Source organism: Oncorhynchus gorbuscha, linkage group LG05 (genome assembly GCF_021184085.1).
Source record: "Oncorhynchus gorbuscha isolate QuinsamMale2020 ecotype Even-year linkage group LG05, OgorEven_v1.0, whole genome shotgun sequence".
Lineage (NCBI taxonomy): Eukaryota > Metazoa > Chordata > Actinopteri > Salmoniformes > Salmonidae > Oncorhynchus > Oncorhynchus gorbuscha.
In genome coordinates, this window is record NC_060177.1 from 72,065,691 (window position 1) to 72,079,908 (window position 14,218).

The window sequence follows — 14,218 nt, forward strand, 5'->3', positions numbered from 1 at the left end:
CTTCAATCCGTGTAGATGAAGGGGAGGAGACTGGGTAAAGAAGGATTTTTAATCATTGAGACAATTGAGACATGGATTGTGTATGTGTGCCATTCAGAGGGAGAATGGGCAAGACAAAAGATTTAAGTGCCTTGAACTGGGTATGGTAGTAGGTGCCAGGCGCACCGGTTTGTGTCAAGAACTGCAACACTGTTGTTTTTTTAATGCTCGACATTTTCCCCTGTGTATCAGGAATGGTCCAGCATCCAAAGGACATCCAGGGAACTTGACACAACTGTGGGAAGCATTGGAGCCAACATAGGGGGGTTCCCCTCAATATTAGGAAGATGTCCTTAATGCTTTGTACATGTTCAACATTAATCATGCATTTGACCTGTAATGGTCCAAGCTGAAGGCCTTATGTGATTCTAATTCAAGTTGGTATTTTAGAGGGGAAGACAGGGAATGGTCCCAAATGACTGGATATGGGCCTCTCTATGTAGCCTCTATCTGCTGATGGCTCTGTCTGGATGTTGTTTTTACCTGTGTCACTGACTGTAAATTGCTATGAAGCCTGAACAACAACTAGCTGTGACCCAAGGTGTATGTACTGCCCTCAACCTCTCCTGCTTCGCTGATGGGGCGTTTTCATCAGGTCTCTCTCTCTACCTCCCTCCCTTCCAGAGGATGACCTTCCCTCCAACGCCCTGTTCCTATTGGTCAGGCTAGCAGTGTAATTGGTATGCAGAGAGACTCTGGAATGAGTCCACTCCGTGCTAGCTTGTGAATTCACCCTTGTAATACCACGTTTATGGATAACAGAGATAAAACAACGCATGAAGGAAAAAAAGCAAACAAATGCCAAGGCTTGGGCTGCTTGCCTGCCTGACATTGCCTTTGTGAATCACAGATCTACAGCCAAGGGCAAGGGGGAAGGGGAGTGAGAGGGAACTAAACAGATTATGCTTTACAATGTCCACCATTTGCATCGTATCTACTCTTGCCACTGCCAGCTGTTTAACCTTTTCCCAGCCAAATGCTGCCTGACTGGATATAGAATCACTGGGGTTTGCTACTGAAATGGCACCCTATTCCCTATATTGTGCACTACTTTTGACAAGAGCTCTGGTCAAAAGTAGTGCACTATATAGGGAATATGGTGCCATTTGGGATGACCCACTGGTTCTCATGGTTGGAACTTCTGGCCAGAGGAGTGTTTAGTCATCAGGGCATTGCTCATCTCATTGAGGCTAGATGTCTGGCTGGAGAGATGGACCTGGGCCTGAGGCTTGGGCTAATAACCTGACTGACTGAGCTCTGTGGGCTTGAGGTTCTGGCTCAGTTGCTGACTGTACTGTGTGGTTTACAGTTTCCTTACAGCTCTATGTCTCCTTCATGGAGTCCTTTATTTTGGCTTGGTTGACACTGATGCAGGTATACCCTTCAAGTCCTCAGGTTGCTTATTATTGGATCTTCTTCATGGAGTCCTTTACTTTGGCTTGGTTGACACTGATGCAGGTATACCCTTCAGGTTGCCTTCTCAGGTCCTGCTTATTACACTGATGCAGGTATCCCTTCAAGCCCTCAGGTTGCTTATTATTGGATCTCTTCATTCCTGTACTTTGGCTTGGTTGACACTGATGCAGGTATACCCTTCAAGCCCTCAGGTTGCTTATTATTGGATCTTCTTCATGGAGTCCTGTACTTGACACTGATGCAGGTATACCCTTCAAGCCCTCAGGTTGACACCTGATGATGCAGGTATACCCTTCAAGCCCTCAGGTTGCTTATTATTGGATCTTCTCCATGGAGTCCTTTACTTTGGCTTGGTTGACACTGATGCAGGTATACCCTTCAAGCCCTCAGGTTGCTTATTATTGGATCTTCTTCATGGAGTCCTGTACTTTGGCTTGGTTGACACTGATGCAGGTATACCCTTCAAGCCCTCAGGTTGCTTATTATTGGATCTTCTTCATGACTAGCCGTTTGTTTTGCTGATGATGGAGCATGATTTTATATGTGAGCATAAATGGGGCATATTTCTAGTCCACATTTCTCCTAGGTATAATCTTTATTGGCTGAAAGGTCAGTTAAGTATGTGCCTTAATATATTTTGCCATGGTAGCATGTTGTTTCAGTATGTTTTAGCGTGTGTTGCAAATGATCTGCCACCACAAACTTCCGAACTATAAGAATTAGTGTACATTTGTATAATTGCAATCCAGAACTCACACACACTCCATATAATACATCAACTGGAGTGAGTTCAGGTTACAAAGCACACAGTGATCCTTGTTCTCCCTAACGTAACATCACTCAGGCCACGTACAACATAAATATTTTCATATAAACAGTCTCCTGCTAAAACGATTTCAAGGCTTTCGCCTGAAGCTAACAGCGTAAAGGCTGGAGGGTGCTCTCTTTTTCTCGTCTCTATCTCTCTCTTTCTTTCTCTTTCTGTCTTTCTCTTTCTTTCTCCTTCTGTCTTTCTCTCTCTATTTGTTTCTCTCGTTCTCTCTCTCTATTTCTCTATTCCTTTCTCTTCCTCGCTCTCCCTCCCCCTTTCTCTCTCCCCCTTCCTCTCTGTCCCTCTCTCTTCCTTCCTTTCTCTCTGTCTCTCTCTTTCTTTCTCTCTCTGTCTCTCATTCCCTCGAGTGTCCTTGTCAATGTCATAGGCAGCTGCTACGTTGTAGTTGAAAAAGAGGCGAGGTCAATAGTTTGTCTACCTAGCTTATAAATAATGTGACTCAGCGCCTGACAGAATGTGTCTCGATTGTAGAAACGGGGGAAAAATGGCAGGAGTATTTTCTTAACCCTCGGCTCGGCTACTGAGGCACTTGTTTATTCTCACTAACAATTGCTTGTCTGACCTTAGTAACCAGCCAGCGATGTTAGATAGAAAATGTTTTTGTCTCTTTTTAGTGTTTTTACGTTGTCATCTATAGTTCTCATGATCAACTATGAATTGGTCTATTGAATCAATTAAATTACATTTAAGGGGCTTTTTTGGCATGGGAAACATATGCAAAGCAAGTGAAAAAGATAATTAACAAAGTGAAATAAACAATAAAAAATAACTATTGTCAAATGCCTTTTATCACATTTCCACCCCCATAAATGTTATATGTGAATTTTCAGTTATTGTGTAATGTATGTGGTGTTCTGAGGAGTTTTGACATTGGTTCTTTCTACTGTGTGTGTGTGTGTGTGTGTGTGTGTGTGTGTGTGTGTGTGTGTGTGTGTGTGTGTGTGTGTGTGTGTGTGTGTGTGTGTGTGTGTGTGTGTGTGTGTGTGTGTGTGTGTGTGTGTGTGTGTGTGTGTGTGTTTGTGTGTGTGTGTGTGAGTTTGCGTGTGTGTGTGTGTTTGCGTGTGTGTGTGTGCGTTCATGCATTTGCGTGTGATGTAACTGTGTGTGCATGCATGAACATGTCTCTGTGAGTGTTTACAGAGGCCACAGGATACATGGTCCGTTGAGAGTTGGCCGTTGCTGGCGGCGGGACACAGGGGAGTTGTCCTAGGCCCTGTAGGCCTGTAGCTGTGCCTTTGTAAGTGCGCAGCCCATGGGAGCGAAATGGGAATGGGAGGCAGGGCGAAGAGGTTTCCTGTGTGTGTTTGCCCGTGCAGCTCGCTCAGGGTGAGTGCCAGAGTAAAGTGTTGGGTTACATAGCTCAGTGTTCAGTGTAGCGTACGCCCAGCACACCCGCAACGCCGCGCTGACATGTCTGCTCTCACGTTTAACAATTGGGCTTTTATACAGAGTATCAGTTTCCTAAAGGGAGATTTGTTCTCCTGTAATGCGTTTGGAGACTAGAGTTCTCGTGTTCACTGTTGAACGGGATTGAATGGAAAGTGTTGAGCTTTCACCCCCTAGCTAGGTTTTAGCAGTGGGGTTTGAAATGGCTCTCTAACTCCAAATGGTGTCGTCAGGGTTTCTCCACTTTCTGATCTGTCATTCAATATTAGGCTGGGGAACACAACAGCTGTGCTGCTAACCACACCCAGCCAGCTGGTTGATATAATCCTAACAGTTTGACAGGAATACCTTATTTTTCTTTGTCTGTGAAAATGTAGATTTACTGATTGGGTATCCACTTGATTTGATATCTCTTAGTAAATCTTTTGTTTTTAACGTAGACAGTAGTTGGTCGATTGGTATTACCAAAATTATAACTTTCCTGAAGGATTATCTTCTCTTTATAAACCACATTTATTATATGACAGTTCTTGTAAAAATCCATTTGTTACAGATAATCAACAGTAGGTCTGAGGCACCACAAGACATTTATGCACCGTCACAGGTGACAAATAGATTAGACCAAACGCTATGATGCTCCCAACATTATGTTTAATAAGCTTAACGTGGCATTCACATCGCACTCATGGTTATACATTGATGCTTCCGCAGTCACCGTCTAGCCTTCGCCTTGATTTCCAGCGAGACTCCGGTCGCTGTACTAACGCTGTCAAGAGCCACTCTCTCTTCTCTCAATATCTTATGCTTATTGGTGTAGCAGGCAGGTGGGAGATCAGACTGATGCTAATATACCATCCTGCCTCTGCTGACAGAACAGAACAGGTCGAAGGGAAACCCAATATGTCTGGGAGATAATATTGTAATGAAACAGCAGGGTGCAGGTCTCGAACCCTCGACCTTTGAGCCCGAGGTCCGGTGCGCTATCGACTGTGCCGCCAAAAGCATGCTCCAGCGGCTTAGTCGATTTCCGCGCTTATAAACCCAGGGTCGTTACAATATCTATACACTGGTGGAGTCTGTCTGAAACACACACACACATTCTTATTGTTGTAGCATTATCGAGAAGGAACTTGCAAGTAAGCATTTTGTTGGACGTGTATACCATGTGTATCCCGTACATGAAACTTGAAACACAAACACACTTCACATTTGGGCCTGAAGACTCAATGATTTCAGACTGTTTTTTTGTCTTAATCTAACTCCCGACAGTTTGCATGAACTGTCAGTATTGTTTGATTCTTCTACACTATGCTGTTTGCCTTGTACAGTAATAAGTCATACTATACTAGAGGTCGACCGATTAATCGGAATGGCCGATTAATTAGGGCCAATTTCAAGTTTTCATAACAATCGTAAATCAGTATTTTTGGGCGCCGATATGCCTAATTTAATTATTATTATTTTACACCTTTATTTAATCTTTATTTAACTAGGCAAGTCAGTTAAGAACACCTTATTTTCAATGACGGCCTAGGAATGGTGGGTTAACTGCCTCGTTCAGGGGCAGAAAGACAGATTTTCACCTTGTCAGCTCGGGGGATCCAATCTTGCAACCTTACAGTTAACTAGTCCAACGCAATAACGACCTGCCTCTCTCTCGTTGCACTCCACAAGGAGACTGCCTGTTACGCAAATGCAGTAAGCCAAGGTAAATTGCTAGCTAGCATTAAACTAATCTTATAAAAATCAATCAATCCTAATCACTAGTTAAATACACATGGTTGATGATATTACTAGATATTATCTAGCGTGTCCTGTGTTGCATATAATCTGACTGAGCGTACAAGCATACAAGTATCTAAGTATCTGACTGAGCGGTGGTAGGCAGAAGCAGGCGTGTAAATATTCATTCAAACAGCATTTTCGTGGGTTTTGCCAGCAGCTTTTCGTTGCGCATCAAGCATGGCGCTGTTTATGACTTCAAACCTATCAACTCCCGAGATGAGGCTGGTGTGACCGAATTGAAATGGCTGGCTAGTTAGCGCGCGCTAATAGCGTTTCAAACTTCACTCGCTCTGAGCCTTGGGGTGGTTGTTTCCCTTGCTCTACATGGGTAACGCTGCTTCGATGTGGTGGCTGTTGTTGCTGTGTTGCTGGTTCGAGCCCAGGGAGGAGCGAGGAGAGGGACGGAAGCTTTACTGTTACACTGGCAATACTAAAGTGCCTATAAGAACATCCAAAAGTCAAAGGTTAATGAAATACAAATCGTATAGAGGGAAATAGTCCTATAATAACTACATTTACATTACATTTAAGTCATTTAGCAGATGCTCTTATCCAGAGCGACTTACAAATTGGTGCATTCACCTTATAACTACAACCTAAAACTTCTTACCTGGGAATATTGAAGACTCATGTTAAAAGGAACCTCCAGCTTTCATATGTTCTCATGTTCTGAGCAAGGAACTGAAACCTTAGCTTTCTTACATAGCACATATTGCACTTTTACTTTCTTCTCCAACACTTTGTTTTTGCATTATTTAAACCAAATTGAACGTTTCATTATCTACTTGAGGCTAAATTGATTTTATTGATGTATTATATTAAGTTAAAATAGTGTTCATTCAGTATTGTTGTAATTGTCATTATTACATATACATAAAAAAAAAACACAAAAAAAACATTTAAATCGGCAGATTAATCGGCATCGGGCTTTTTGGCCCTCAAATAATCGGTATCGGTATCGGCGTTGGAAAATCATAATCGGTCGACCTCTATACTATACAGTTATATAGCTGTTATATTATATGTCATGTACATGTAATGTGATTCATATCATTGGATTCCAGTTGCCTGAGAGACAGATCAGCTTAATATGTGATCAGGTGCCTACAGTACAGAGTAGAGCACTAGCCCTAACACAGTTCTATAGTGATGAATCTCTACTGCTGTCCTTACTCAATCAGAATGATGAATGGTTTCAACCATGATATAATTATAACAGGCTAGCTCCATTTCATTAATGACTCCCTTCATGTATAATTATCCCTTCCACAACGCTGTGTTTGGAGTTTCACACTGGCAACAGCTTTGACCACCGTGTTGCTGCTTTAGCATGTTTCTGTTTACTTAGCTTTCAGCAGCAAGGGGAAGAGTCAGACAAACATATTTCCTCGCATTTGAATTAGATGCAAATAATACACACGCTCTGATTGGCTTGCTGTGTATGTGTGCGTACATGTGTGTGTGCATGCGTTCGTGTGTGCTCATGCAAGACACACACTTGATGTTTGTTTCTGAGTGATCTCTGGACATGGATGAATGGTCCTGGAGAACATTGTTGATTGCCAGTGGGCTCCTTGGAGGCTGGTCCAGCCAGCAGAGTGTTAGTAATCCACTGCTTTACCTACTGCTTCTGCCTACTACTCCCTCCTTTCTGCTCCACTGTGTGTGCGTGTGCGTGTGTTTGTGTATAAGTGCGTGTGTGTGTGTGTGTGTGTACATGTGCATGTGTGTGTGTATATGTGCGTGTGTGTGTGTGTGTTTGTGTGTATATGTGTGTGTGTGTGTGTGTATATGTGCGTGTGTGTATATGTGTGTGTGCGTGTGTGTGTATATGTGCGTGTGTGTGTATATGTGCGTGTGTGTGTATATGTGTGTGTGTGTGTATATGTGCGTGTGTGTGTGTATATGTGCGTGTGTGTGTGTATATGTGCGTGTGTGTGTGCATGTGTGCGTGTGTGTATATATGTGCGTGTGTGTGTATATGTGCACGTGTGTGTGCATGTGTGCGTGCACGCTCTCCCCCCATTGTTCCAGTGAACAAAGCAAAGCCTGGCTCCCTCCTCCCCTGTAGCACAGACACACAGCCAACAACGAGAGCAGGTGTCACAGGAAAGTGCCACTTCTGGCACTTTGTGTCACACTCATGAAAAACAATGGGAGGGAATCGTCCATTGTTGAATTCACATTGTGTCAATCTTTAGAATGGATTGCTCTGTGGGCATACTGATAATAAATGTGATGTTATTAGTCATTACTTAGTATTAAAATGTTTTTTGATTCTTCTACGGTATAAAGACCAATTACATAACTTGATGACGTTAGCCTTTTAGATTGCGGTTGATTGAAAATAAAGGGTTTATCTCAAGTTTCTAGATGCCTGCCAATGCTCTTAATATCCTTGTCAGAGTAGACCTTTCTCCAGCTGAAGTGTTGCACTCTGGGTGATATTTGTTCTCAGATTAATTTAAGCCTGGCATTGAAGCACACAGATCGTTTGTACTCAGTGTGACATGTACTCTCAGCGGACGAAGAAAAGCACACGTCTTCATTTCTCATTCTGAGCCAACACAGAGTTCAATCAAAGCAGTTAGTAGAAGTCGTGTGTGTGTTTCTTTGCGTGTGTGTGTGTGTGTGTGTGTGTGAATTTGTGTGCTTCTTTGCGTGTGTGAATCTGTGTGTTTCTTTGCGTGTGTGCGTGCGTGAATCTGTGTGTTTGTGTGTTTCTTTGCGTGCGTGATTCAGTATGTGTGTGTTTCTTTGTGTGAGTGCGTGTGTGCGTGCGTGTGTGCGTGCGTGTGTGAATCTGTGTGTGTGTGTGTGTTTCTTTGCGTGTGTGCGTGCGTTTGTGAATCTGTGTGTGTGTGTTTCTTTGCGTGTGTGCGTGCGTGTGTGAATCTGTGTGTGTTTTTCTTTGCAGGTGTGCGTGCATGTGTGAATCTGTGTGTGTGTGTTTCTTTGCGTGTGTGCGTGCATGTGTGAATCTGTGTGTGTGTGTGTTTCTTTGCGTGTGTGCGTGCATGTGTGAATCTGTGTGTGTGTGTGTTTCTTTGCGTGTGTGCGTGCGTGTGTGAATCTGTGTGTGTGTGTTTTCTTTGCGTGTGTGCGTGCGTTTGTGAATCTGTGTGTGTGTGTTTTCTTTGCGTGTGTGCGTGCGTGTGTGAATCTGTGTGTGTGTGTTTCTTTGCGTGTGTGCGTGCGTGTGTGAATCTGTGTGTGTGTTTTTCTTTGCTGTGCGTGCATGTGTCTGTGTGTGTGTGTGTTTCTTTGTGTGTTGTGTGTGAATCTGTGTGTGTGTGTTTCTTTGTGTGAATCTGTGTGTGTGTGTGTTTCTGTGTGTGCGTGTGAATCTGTGTGTGTGTTTCTTTGCGTGTGTGCGTGTGTGTGTGAATCTGTGTGTGTGTGTGTTTCTTTGCGTGTGTGCGTGTGTGTGTGAATCTGTGTGTGTGTGTGTTTCTTTGCGTGTGTGCGTGCATGTGTGAATCTGTGTGTGTGTGTTTTTGTGTGTGTGTGAATCTGTGTGTGTGTGTGTTTCTTTGCGTGTGTGCGTGTGTGTGTGAATCTGTGTGTGTGTGTGTTTCTTTGCGTGTGTGCGTGCATGTGTGAATCTGTGTGTGTGTGAATCTGTGTGTGTGTGAATCTGTGTGTGTGTGTGTTTCTTTGCGTGTGTGCGTGTGTGTGTGAATCTGTGTGTGTGTGTGTTTCTTTGCGTGTGTGCGTGCATGTGTGAATCTGTGTGTGTGTGAATCTGTGTGTGTGTGTGCGTGTGTTTGTGTGTGTTTCTTTGCGTTGTGCTTTGCTGTGTGTGTGTGAATCGTGTGTGTGTGAATCTGTGTGTGTGTGTGTTCTTTGCGTGTGTGCGTGAATCTGTGTGTGTGTGAATCTGTGTGCATGTGTGAATCATGTGTGAATCTGTGTGTGTGAATCTGTGTGTGTGTGAATCTGTGTGTGTGTGTGAATCTGTGTGTGTGTGTGAATCTGTGTGTGTGTGAATCTGTGTGTGTGTGAATCTGTGTGTGTGTGAATCTGTGTGTGTGTGTGTGAATCTGTGTGTGTGTGTGAATCTGTGTGTGTGTGAATCTGTGTGTGTGTGTCTGTGTGTGTGTGAATCTGTGTGTGTGTGTGAATCTGTTGTGTGTGAATCTGTGTGTGTGTGAATCTGTGTGTGTGTGAATCTGTGTGTGTGTGAATCTGTGTGTGTGTGTTGTGTGTGTGTGTGAATCTGTGTGTGTGTGAATCTGTGTGTGTGTGTGAATCTGTGTGTGTGTGTGAATCTGTGTGTGTGTGAATCTGTGTGTGTGAATCTGTGTGTGTGTGAATCTGTGTGTGTGTGAATCTGTGTGTGTGTGAATCTGTGTGTGTGTGTGAATCTGTGTGTGTGTGTGAATCTGTGTGTGTGTGAATCTGTGTGTGTGTGTGAATCTGTGTGTGTGTGAATCTGTGTGTGTGTGTGAATCTGTGTGTGTGTGTGAATCTGTGTGTGTGTGTGTGAATCTGTGTGTGTGTGTGTGAATCTGTGTGTGTGTGTGAATCTGTGTGTGTGTGAATCTGTGTGTGTGTGAATCTGTGTGTGTGTGAATCTGTGTGTGTGTGAATCTGTGTGTGTGTGCTGACTGCATCAATTAATCTAACAGATCTGATGATCTTCCCACCTAAGAGCATAGTGGACGAGGGAGTTTAGATTTGAAATAAATATTAAATTGTCAGCCATTGTTAAATCATCATCTGCTTAATATTAATGCAGGAACAGAGGTACATAAGAACTGAGACCTGTAAGAGATACCACAGTACCGATTTTCAGAAATTGTGTGGAAGAACCGAACTGGCTCATTCTCGAGTCATATTAGGTCCCTTTGAAATATTACCACTTCTTGGTCCAGGTTTTCCTAATCGGTTGACTAGGTACATTTTGGCGGCGGGTAAATGAAAGCTCACTGTTTAGAATCCTCGATCCGACTAGGTGGAAAATCCGCCGATGTGTCCTTGAGCAAAGCACTTAACCCAATTGCTCCTGTAAGTCGCTCTGGATAAGAATTATTCAACTGTAAAAGAATTGAGAAGCATGGAGTGGAACAGCTGATCACTGTTCCATACAGTCAAGACTCACTGGCTTTGATGGTGGGAGTGGATGGGTGGCTGTATTCCTGTCTGTCAGGTTATGTCAGAATAGTCATTGTATTTGTCCCCCCAGCAATTAACTTGCATATTTTCCATTCCTCTTTAAAAATATTGAAATGCATGTAACTTAAACTCACAGAGATGTGACTTTAATAATAGGGGCATATACAGTACCAGTCAACAGTTTAGAACACCGACTCATTCATGGGTTTTTCTTTATTTGACTATTTTCTACATTGTAGAATACAAGTGAAGACATCAAATCTATGAAATAACACATATGGAATCACGGAGGTAACCAAAAATATTTTATATTTGAGATTCTTTGAAGTAGCCATCCTTTGCCTTGATGACCGCTTTGTACACTCTTAGCATTCTCTCAACCAGCTTCACCTGGAATGCTTTTCCAACAGTCTTGATGGAGTTCCCACACATGCTGAGCACTTGTTGGCTGCTTTCCCTTCACTCTGCGGTCCTACCCATCCCAAACCATCCCAATTGGGTTGAGGTCATGTGATTGTGGAGGCCAGGTTATCTGATGCAGCACTTAATCACTCCCCTTCTTGGTCAAACAGCCCTTATGCAGTCTGGAGGTGTGTTGGGTCATTGTCATGTGGAAAAACAAATGATAGTCCCACTAAGCTCAAACCAGGTGGGATGGCGTATCGCTGCAGAATGCTGGTTAAGTCATGCTGGTTAATTGTGCCTTGAATTCTAAATACATCTCAGATAGTGTCACCAGCAAAGCACCATCACACCGTTTCCTCCATGTTTCACAGTGGGAACCACACATGCGTAGATAATCTGTTCACCTACTCTGCGTCTCACAAAGACACGGCGGTTGGAACCAAAAATCTCCAATTTGGACTCCTCAGACCAAATGACCAAATGACAGATTTCCACCGATCTAGTAGTGGTTTCTTTGCAGCAATTCGACCAAGAAGGCCTGATTCTGCAGTCTCCTCTGAACAATTGATGTTGAGATGTGTCTGTTACTTGAACTATGTGAAGCATTCATTTTGGCTGCAATTTCTGAGGCTGGTAACTCTAATGAACTTATCCTCTGCTGTTGAGGTAACTCTGAGTCTTCCTTTCCTGTGGCGGTCCTCATGAGAACCAGTTTCATAATAGAGCTTGATGGTTTTTGCGACTACACTTGAAGAAACGTTCAAAGTTCATGACATTTTCCGTATTGATTGACCTTCATTTCTTAATCTCTCTGGGATATGCGTCCCACCTCGCCAACTGCCAGTGAAAGTGCAGGGCGCCAAATTCAAAACAACAAAAATCTCAGAATTAAAATTCCTCAAGCATACAAGTATTTTACACTATTTTAAAGATAATATTCTCGTTAAAAGGATTTACAGAGAAAGCACCACAAGCAATTATGTTAGGTCACCACCAAGCCACAGAAAAACAACCATTTTTCCAGCCAAAGAGAGGAGTCACAAAAAGGACAAATAGAGATAAAATTAATCACTAACCTTTGATGATCTTCATCAGATGACACTCATAGGACTTAATGTTACATAATACAAGAATGTTTTGTTCGCTAAAGTCTATATTTATATCAAAATATCTCATTTTACATTGGCGTGTTACGTTCAGTAGTTCTAAAACATGCAGTGATTTTGCAGAGCGCCACATCAATTTATAGAAATACTCATCATAAATGTTGATGAAAAAAGTTTTATACATGGATTTAGAGATATACTTCTCCTTAATGCAACCGCTGTGTCAGATTTTTTTAAACTACGGAAAAAGCAAACCATGCAATAATCTGAGTACAGCGTTCAGACAACAAAGCAGCCAAAAAGATATCCGCCATATTGTGTAGTCAACATTAGTCAGACATAGCATTATAAATATTCACTTACCATTGATGATCTTCATCAGAATGCACTCCAAGGAATCCTTATTCGATAAAGTAATTTATGTCCAAATAGCTTCTTTTGTTAGGGCGTTTGGTAAACAAATCCAAACGTGCGTTCAGGTCCAGCCGAATGTCGTACGGAAAGTTCAAAAAGTTCCTTTACAGCGCATAGAAACTTGTCAAACTAAGTATAGAATCAATCTTTAGGATTTTTTTATCATAAATCTTCAATAATGTTCCAACCGGAGAATTCCTATGTCTGTAGAAAAGCAATGGAACGAGAGCTAACTCTCTTGTGACCGCACCTCACGAGCCTGTGGCACTCTGTCAGAAACCTGGTTCAATCCCCTCTCATTCTCTCCCCCATCATAGTAGAAGCCTCAAACAAAGTTCTAAAGACTGTTGACATCTAGTGGAAGCCTTAGGAAGTGTAATATGGCCCCATTTACACTGTATATTGGAATGGCAAAGAGTTGAAAAACTGCAAACCTGATTTCCCACTTCCTGGTTGGATTTTTCTCAGATTTTCGCCTGTCATATGAGTTCTGTTATACTCACAGGCATCATTCAAACAGTTTTAGAAATTTCAGTGTTTTATATCCAATACTAATAATAACATGCATATATTAGCATCTGGGACAGAGTAGCAGGCAGTTTACTCAGGGCACCTTATTCATCCAAGCTACTCAATACTGCCCCCTTGTCACCAAGAAGTTAAAGTAATGATGGACTGTCATTTCGCTTTGCTTAATTTGAGCTGTTCTTCCCATAATATGGACTTGGTATTTTACCAAATAGGGCTATCTTCTGTATACCACCCTACCTTTTCACAACATAACTGATTGGCTCAAATGCATTAAGAAGGAAATAAATCCCACAAATTAATTTTTAACAAGGCACATCTGTTATTTGAAATGCATTCCAGGTGACTACCTCAGGAGGCTGGATGAGAGAATGCCAAGAGTGTGCAAAGCTGTCATCAAGGCAAGGCTACTTTGAAGAATCTCATATATAAAATATATTTAGATTTGTTTAATACTTTTTTGGTTACTACATGATTCCATATGTGTTATTTCATAGTTTTGATGTCTTCTCTATTATTCTACAATGTATAAAATGGTAAAAAAAAATAAAAAAATAAAACATTGAATGAGTAGGTGTGTCCAAACTTTTGACTGGTTCTGTACGTTTCTTTCGAAGTCTCCGTCCCACATGGCACCCTAATAGGTTGCCATTTGGGCCGAACAATGCATGTAATAGACTTGTTAACAAAAGTCTGACCTTTGACCTCCAGTGGTGCTTTAACCACTTCCTCAAGCCACCCAGTTTCTTCTCCAAAGGTAGCATCATGCCGCTTGGAGAGAGGGAGGCAGCAGGTAAGGAGAGAGGGAGAGAGGGGCGCAGCAGGTAAAACAATTATATTACAATAGACTAACTAGATATCCAATTGAAAACATAGATAAATCTTAGTTATCTACCTCGCCCACCTTATCCATTTGATCCCTGGTTCATTGAATTATTTTATAGACATCAAAAGTATTTGGTTGTAATTTTAATGCTGCAGGGTGGCCAACCAACCTCCAGGAAAGCTACTGGGGGTGTAGGCTTTTTCTCCAGTCCTACTCGAACACATCACATTGTAAAAAAGCAACTACTCAGCAGGACCTTGATACGCTGACTCTAGTGTGTTTGAACAGGGTTGGATCAAATGCTTGCACACCCAGTAGCTCTCCAGATGGAGGGTTGATGAACCACATGTGTTTATACAGTAG

At 42.4% G+C, this 14,218-nt stretch overlaps 1 protein-coding gene across 1 annotated transcript in view; it reads left to right on the forward strand.

The window, feature by feature from the left end:
- fbrsl1 (fibrosin-like 1) overlaps window positions 1-14,218 on the forward strand; it is a 503,490-nt gene that overhangs the window by 24,527 nt on the left and 464,745 nt on the right.